Source organism: Lathyrus oleraceus, chromosome 6 (assembly GCF_024323335.1).
Source record: "Lathyrus oleraceus cultivar Zhongwan6 chromosome 6, CAAS_Psat_ZW6_1.0, whole genome shotgun sequence".
In the NCBI taxonomy this organism is placed as follows: Eukaryota; Viridiplantae; Streptophyta; class Magnoliopsida; order Fabales; family Fabaceae; genus Lathyrus; species Lathyrus oleraceus.
This window is the reverse complement of record NC_066584.1, coordinates 273,266,070-273,274,700: the sequence shown is the minus strand read 5'-3', so window position 1 is coordinate 273,274,700 and position 8,631 is coordinate 273,266,070. Positions and strand designations below refer to the sequence as shown.

Genomic DNA, 8,631 nt, shown 5'->3' with positions numbered 1-8,631 from the left:
ACCTGGAATCTCACAAATTTATGTTCTCATTGCATTCGAGCGAAAAACTTTCTTACTTCTTGTGCATGGTAGGAACGAAGCTTTGTTTGCATCGTCACGGAATAGACGAAGCATCTTTCGTTGGTATAAAGGTTTTGACATCACGCTAAGGTGGAAATGAGATTTGATTGGTTAAGTTTATTTTAGGTGGATGCCGAGTATTTGAACAAGAGCTAATTATGGCTAGCACTCACATAGTCGAGGAAGAGAGAAGATATTACGTCCAAACCAATCCTTTTTCGTCCATATTATTTATGAAATTTGTGAGCCGGATTAAGTCGTAAGTCCTTAACGGAAGACGGGTATTCGAACAAGAGCTAAGTACGGTTATCACTCAAATACTCGGAGAAAAGAGAAGATATTTTGTATGCCCCAATACTTTTCCATCTAATAAAGACCAAACTAAATTTGGTTAATTATTTTGTTTTGAACGAAAGACAAGTATTCAAACACAAGCTAACTATGACTAGCACTCAAATACTCGGGAAATAGAGAAGATATTATGTCCATCCCAATTCTTTTTTAATCGATTTAATTGAGAAAAATATTTTCAACACGCTTCGATTAAGCGGAAAAGAACTTGATGTTGATCAAGTATTTTATTCGCATTTGAAAATGGTTTGATTTGGTGGTGAAAGGGCTTTGAAATTGAGTGAAATGTTAGTGGAATATTTTAAAAATCGCTTGATGTTGATCAATCATTTTTGTGTGGAGAAAAGTTGATTTTAAATAGTCTTTTAACTAATTAATTAACAATAATAGTAAATAAAAAAGAGGTAAAAGGGTGGGGGTGCAATGTTACACGAGGATATATGATGGAAAAAGGAGCATTGGGCTTAAGGCCGACTAAAGTAAAATATAAAGGGTCTTTTTCCCCTATAAAAAAAAATTTGATCCCTCCCTTGAAATGTTTAAAAAATTTGATCCCTCCCCTAAGCACAAAAGTTACCCCCTTATAATATATATTTTTGGTTTATCCAAAACTCAGTGTTAAAATTGTATGCGGGGACAAAAAAAAATATTACTGCCTATATTGCAGAGAGTGTCGGATATTTAACCCATAAATAAAAGATAAAAGGAACTAAAAACACACAAAACCAAACCCATCACCCCACTTTATGGATCAAAACTTCTCCTTTTTCCAGCAAAAAATCAAGAACATGTGATGAACATGTTGAATGTTCATCACGAACTTTCCTGATTTATTCACCCTTCACCAAAAAACCAAAGTGAAAACGCAACCTTACCCTAAAATCACATCCCAACCCCAAATCAAACATCAATTCCAACAAAAATACAAGAAATCGAGCAGATCAAGTACCCTAACCCTAACAAAAACCCTAACCTCAATCCATTAAAAATAACTCATATTACAAGGAATTTAATACAAATTAACATAGGGGAAATATAAATTGAGCATGATAATGACATAAGAACATGAAAAGGCTACCAAAGGAAACTCCCACGAGGGTCTTCAAGCTCCAACGCGACAATGTCGATTTTTGGTGAGGCCAAAAATGTCAGGTAACACTTATTCCTCTCTCCTTTCTGCTCTTTGCTTCTAATCTTCTTCTTACTCTCTGTCTTGCTCTGTTTTGCGTGAATACCTTGTTTATGAGGTTGGGGTTTAGCTCAAACTATTTAGAGCTTCAGTATGAAACTATATTTAGCTTAGGGAGAGAGCTTTGAGTGAGGTTTAGGAGTGAGGAGTTTTCATGTGGCTATTATTTCTTAGAAATTCTTTAGGGTTTTTTCTTCTGTCCAATGAGTAAGAATATAATGGCTTTAAAAAGAGACTGTTAGTGTGTGAAGATTGTGATGAAATTCATGTGAGGGAGTGATGAAATATGTGTGAGGGAGTGATCTTTGTGTGAGATATGTAATACTTGTGTGAGGGGATAAGGATTGAGAATTGGTGAATTGAGAATTCTGTTAGAGAGGAAGAATAAATCCCTAATTTGGTGGGATTTGAGTGAGTGGAAATGGAACGTGATCTTGGTGTATCTTGTGCAAAGATTTGAAATGTAAATTACTTGTAATTCTTGCTGTAAATTTTTTATTTTTACTACTGTACCTATTCAATGTAACAATTTGTAATTCAAATTTTTGTAATGAAATGCGCATTGTTTTGGTATTCAAATTATCTTGTTTTTTTTAAGGTTTTTATATTGTAAAATCCTTTGCTGCAAAGTGAACCAAGTATTGGACCATATTCAAATTTGATTCTAATTGATACTTTCTCTTTTTTGTTGTTGATTTTTTTGATTAGGACTTGCTCACATGCTTGGAATTGGCTTGAGGACTTGGGAAAACCATAGAGCAAGGAATTTGGGATTTGGAGGCTTGTACACTTGAAAACAAGTGCAAAACGTTTGAATTTCATTTGGTCCTTTGTACCTTTAGACTTGTAAACCTTTTGTTGAATACTTGTAATTTGAAAATGTTGGCTTGTACCTTTGTACCAATAAAACAAAGTAATTTCCTAATTAAATTATTGAATTATACCTCTTAAGTCAAAAAAAAATTTACCTTTCAAAATCAACTTTCCTTCTCATTCTATTTTAATACCTAATTAAAATTCAAGTTGCCTTTTAATTGAAATTCTTTCTTTTAGAAACAATGCGTGAATGACATAGATATGGATTGAGTGAGTGACAAATATAAATACACGAATTAAAATGTTAAGGTTTATAATGAAATGTGATGAATATAATTAGAATGAAAATGAAGTCATCATATGAGAAATATGTGTAAATAATCATGTAAAATGACATTGAAATGGATGAATGAAACTTAGGGTGATGAATTTCAAGTGTTCCCAATTAGCTCATGACTTCAAATTAGGGGTATTGTGTCTCAAGTCAAGGTAAAAGAATAAAATATGTAATGAGATGAAAACGTAAATTAGATAAGGACGTGATTAAAAATAACTACATGATGCAAAAGATGCATATGATGCAAATGATCCAATAAATCAAATTATTAATCTAGGTGCAAAATTAGGGTATGATAGATATCACCCTAATCAATCATTTTCTCTCTTAAAAACCTACAAACCTCAACCACCTCCATGCCTCTTTTATATCCATGTCGAAGCAACCACAATCGCGATGTCATTCTCTTTGCATCGTCGCAACAGCAGTCACACGTGAAGGTAGAGAAAAACAAGAAATGGGGTTTTGAATTGTTTTCACTGACAATAATTTTTTTTAGCAACACTACACATACAAAGTTAATAACAAACAACACAGAAGTTTATCCTGGTTCACTTGAAAATCAAAGCTACTCCAGTCCACCCGACCAAGGTGATTTCGCCTTCAATAAGGACAATAAGGACTTAATCCAATAATCTAGAAAGATTACAACAAACGTCTAAGAGTACAACAATCTCTTAGCCCTCTCAAGTCTACAGACTTCACAAGTCACTTGAGTAATTTATAACAACTATTGAGAATTACAATAATGTGTTTAGTGCTTCTACATAAGCAATATGAACACAATTAAAAACAATGATCAATGATCACACTTAGAGAAATAACTCGTGTGTGATAACTAAAATATAAAATAACAAAATTTAGTATATGATTCAAATTGGATATGCAGAATACTTATATGATAGCTTCATGTTTTGGTATGATGATAGTTAGGCCGTTTTATAGTGCTTGGAGATGATACCGTTTGAGAGAATATTGATGGTGATATCTTGCCAATAATGGAACTTCATGACATTAATTTTCTTGTCCTTTCCATAGCAGTCTTAGAGTGTATTCAATAGTATCCATATAGAGATTCATACCATACTTGGAATGCTTCTTTGTTAAGTCACTAATCTTGATTGGTCAGATGATCTGTTGGGTGCGAATCAGAGTGAGCGAAAATCAAAGTCTTTACTCAGATCTTGTATTCTTCAGATAGTTGTTTGTTGTGTCTTCTTCAGATAGTTCTTTGTTGTGTTTTCTTCAGATATTTGTTTGTTGTGTTTTCTTCAAATAGTTCTTTGACTGATCTTAATGAAATTCTGGTGTAGTCAGAATTCAGATGTTCTACTCCAAGTCATGACATCTGATCTAACATTGGAACTAATACAGCAAGACAGTTTTTAACCACTGTACTAATATGCACTCGCTCACAGATGTCACGACATCTCATTCTATGTCACCCTAGAATGGATGAACACCTGGTTCTGTGCATCAGGAAGAAAGACTCAACAGAGATCAATCCTAGCACTCACTTCTGTTGTTTTCTTACACAGTTATCCGCATGATGTCTTACTGTTGATTTTGGACATCATCTGTTACATTGTTCCAGTGTGTTTGTCTTTTACTTGTATTTCCTAAATTAAAGGTTGAACACGTTAATCTAATTACCATTTATTAGATTGCTAACAACTAGGCTATTTGTTAGGTTCATTAATTGTAGGTTAGTAGTTGGTTTTCTGGATTTTAGCTCAGCTGTTGAATCCCTGAAGAATGGCCTGAGAAAAATACTGAAACAGAAAAACCAATCATCCTACACTTTAGCACATGCTGTTGGGAATGAATGTCACAACATTCAGTTCGACAGCCAGACCATATGCTGGTTCTGTTATGTTCCTGGAAATGGACTGTGCTAAGTTTGCAGTACTGTAAGAGACCAACTAGTCTCTACTTCAGTATCAGCTTTCAGTATCAACTGTCAAAACATCCAGTTTGACAGTTTCACAATGATCCTTCGGCCAGGTCTGTTATCCTTGAAAAGAACAGACTTAAATAAATACTGAACTGAAATTAATCTGCTTATTATTCAGTATACGCTGTCACTGATGAATGTTACAACATTCTGATTGACATTCAAACAGAAGGCTGTATACCAGATCTGTTATCATCTTGATAAGTTGACTGGAATACCAGCTGAGTTATGACAGTAATAAAAACACATGCAGAAGGAAAACAAACACAGGAAATTGTTAACCCAGTTCAGTCCAACATGACCTACATCTGGGGGCTACCAAGCCAGGAAGAAGATCCACTATTAGCAGTATTAATTCAGAGTTAAACTCCCCCGTTTACAACTCTTCACTTAATCCCTACCCAATGCAATCTATACCTAGGAACTCCTAGATAGAAACCTCCAGTTTCCATTCCTATCACTACAAATACAATGTAATGTTAACACACCTTGAACTTGCTTCACAGCTTCATTCAAGAACAAAATCACTCTTGCCTACAGGCTTTGAGTTACAAATACTCTCAGCTTTGACCACTGAGAAACACATGGTAACCTTCCCACAGATTGGGAGGTTTACCTCACACACACCCCTAAAAATTCATTCTAAGAGCTTACAAAAACTAGGTTACAATGTGCTATTTATAACCTAATCACCCAACTGGATTTGGGCCTTCAGAAATCGCAGCAAACTTGTTCTTTGCTGTTACAAATACAGCAGAAAATTTCTGCTACAAACAAGGTCTTCAATCCTAGAATCTCTCCATATATATCTCCTTATTTTAAGCCTATATATATTCTGATTGAGTCTTTACGACCTCCACATGGGAGTTGGGATATTCACCAAATATCTTCACTAATCCCAGAATATATACTGAATTAATTAATTCAGTTTTCTACACCCGTGCGATGTCACAGACATGATGTTGTGACATCGTGCATGACATGTTGGTCCAGATGTTGAACTTCTTCAACCCAACATATTAAAACAACAGAGGTGAATACATTATTTGTTTTACTAAAATTAATGCCAATCCTAAGGTATTAACAATCTCCCCCTTTGGCAAATTTTAGCTAAAACAAATAAGCCTCTGTCATTCTCTCCACCACCACAAACACCAAAGTTGGTGTATATGAGGAAGTAGAGGAACGAGAATCAGTTGTACCAGAACCCTTCCCCTCAACAGGAGAGCTTCCTGAAGAATATGTAATGCTGAGTACATAAACAATGTAACTCAGATCACAAGGCACAATTGTCTTCTTAACTCAGATCACAAGACACAAGTGGTAAACCCAGTTGGTGGATTTTGTGCCTGACGCCAACTTCTGTTTGCTACCACACCCACAGTTGGCTTGCTTCTGGTACATTTTCAACCCCAGGACTATATTTCTCTCCCCCTTTTTAGCTAAACATTTGTAAAGGCATCCCTCACAAAACCAGACCCAGGCGCAGCTTGCCCAAACCTTAACATACCCCATGATTCTGAGGAAATGGAGTGTTTCTCTTGTGAGAAAAAGAGGGCTATTACATCCTTTAAATAGTCCAGCCCGTGCTTAGGAATTAATGGTAGGAAGAAATGGCTTTTATAGCTCTTGACTGTTTCTTTTCCAAAACAGCAGTTCCAGTGCATGGAGACTATTCCATATATGCAGTCAGACACGTTGCACGCGATGTCTTAACATTCCACGCGGCTTTTTTCTGCATTCTGCCAGTATTCAACATTTCCCAAGACTCCTGTCATACCTCCAGTAGAGAATTGACATCTGGCACTGCTACAGTCAAATTCCCACACTTCAGCAGATGGTTACTCCCCCTGTACCACACAGCTGTAGCCATCAGGCTTATTCTGATTTATTAGAATTTGACACAACACCCTTATAATTCCTAATGACTTTAAGACTCAGAAGGAATTTATAGCATTGTCCAGGGCAATGTCATGACATCCGGTCAGACATTCTTCTGCTCACTCAGCCTTGACATACATCACAGCATCCTGATAACTGACAAGGTGCCATATCTAGTTATCTGAGAATACATAGACCACAAGCTTGATGATTTCTTGCAGCACACAGACAGAACTCCCCCTGTCATGAACAACCCACTCTCCTCTTGAAACTTGGAGATCACACATGGGCATATCCAACATCCCAAAGTTGGACCTTCACATACTTCCTGATTCAAAGAGAATCCAGACCACTTGATGAATGGAAAACATAAGACGCATCTTCATGTCTTCAAGAGCATACCCTCTGTTCAACCCTCTTAGCTGAACACATTCACACTCTGTGTCAATCTCTCTTCTAACCAGAACAGAAGACCACTTCACAAGATGTTCTAACATCAGCTGGGACATCCTTCATAACAAGACAAGGCACACCATCTGATAGTCTTCAGATATCACTGAGTCACCGGGTTGATCAAGAAGAACCCAGACATACATTGGGACATATACATTTTCATCCCATTACAAGAGATAATCTTCCATAGATGGCCCAGAACTCCTACCACAAGCTCCAAGGGATGAATAGAAAGCACCTCCTTTTGTCTTCAACTTAATACTTTTCTGCTCAAAAGTAATTTGTCTCAGACTTTCCTCAAGAATAATCAGCTGCCATATGTTGATTATCTTGATTCTTCGAACTCACTTCTGAGGTAGACCAACTGCCACTGGTTGATTACCTCCTTCATGAATCCTCATATGAAAAAGTCAAATGCCACCTTTTGACCTCTCCAAGTTTATCAGACTTCTCCCAAAGATATTCTAACCTTCCAAGTGAGATTTGAACTTCAAGCCTTTTGAAGTGTCCAATCTACAACCCTGCAGACCCTTCTATCTCAAGTTGATGTGCCACTTCACCAACTAAGAATCTAATGTTGAACCAAATGTCACAACATTGTGTTTTGACATCCAGTTGTTGAATTCAGCTCCTTCTTCTGCCACTTGAAAGAGCTTCCTCCCTTCACAGAACAAGAGTTCAATGTTCTCATAGACTTGATTGTGGAACCAAGTTTGAGTAAACAACCTCCATCCTGCAGGTTTGCAGTTAAGTCATCCAAGTTCACACCTTGATGAATTCCTGCTTCTTCTCCAAAGACATCAGACACTCTGGTGCATGAGTCTTCAGAAGGACCAGTTAGCAACTAACCCTTCAGCTATACCAAGGATTCTACTTCCTAAAGCACGACTGTTTCCATGATGTTAAGAAAGCTGCCACTTGTTCTTAACTTCATAGTGTGCATTAGCCAATGCACTTCCTTACCTAGATCAGGAATAAGCTAATCCAAGTAACCACCATCAAGACTATGATGTCTTCTTCTTCTTGTACATACCAAGGTTGAACATGTTTCTTGCCAGGAAACCTTTTCAGAGATCATATGCTTTTGCTGCCACCAAAGAGATAAATCATAAGCCAATGTACTATCCTTCCTGTGATTTTGCACAGGGTCTTGAAGAAGAGATGTTCCAACATCTTTAAGAACATCAGATATCTTGAGCTCCAAGGATAATCAATTAAATACTTGTACTTGGCACAAGCTGACATTGATCTTAAATTCTTTCCCAATATTCCTTTCAGATACTTCCACCATAAGACTACTTTGAACATACTCTTCTAGTGTCAACATCTTCTGCTTGCAAGCACTTCAACAGTTTTGAAAATCTTCTCAGATTAAATTCACCCTTAGGAATGAGAGAGATGAATTCTTCCTTGCAAGTGTGTCACACAACCACCAGAACCCATGTGACACAGGTCAACAGCCAACCAGACTTTAGGCTGACCAAATGTGAGGAGGTTAACCAAAACTCCCCCTCAAATTAACAATCATGGAAGCTTCACACCAATATCCATGCATTGTACAGACATGTCTCAACATGACATACACCATCC

General features: G+C 36.8%; 1 long non-coding RNA gene across 1 annotated transcript; it reads left to right on the top strand.

The window, feature by feature from the left end:
• Positions 1-972: 972 nt before the first annotated feature.
• On the top strand, positions 973-2,577 carry LOC127097649 (uncharacterized). Its single transcript, XR_007793126.1, has 2 exons — positions 973-1,563; positions 2,309-2,577. It is a non-coding gene; the product is annotated as an uncharacterized LOC127097649 (long non-coding RNA).
• The last annotated feature ends 6,054 nt before the right edge of the window (positions 2,578-8,631 follow it).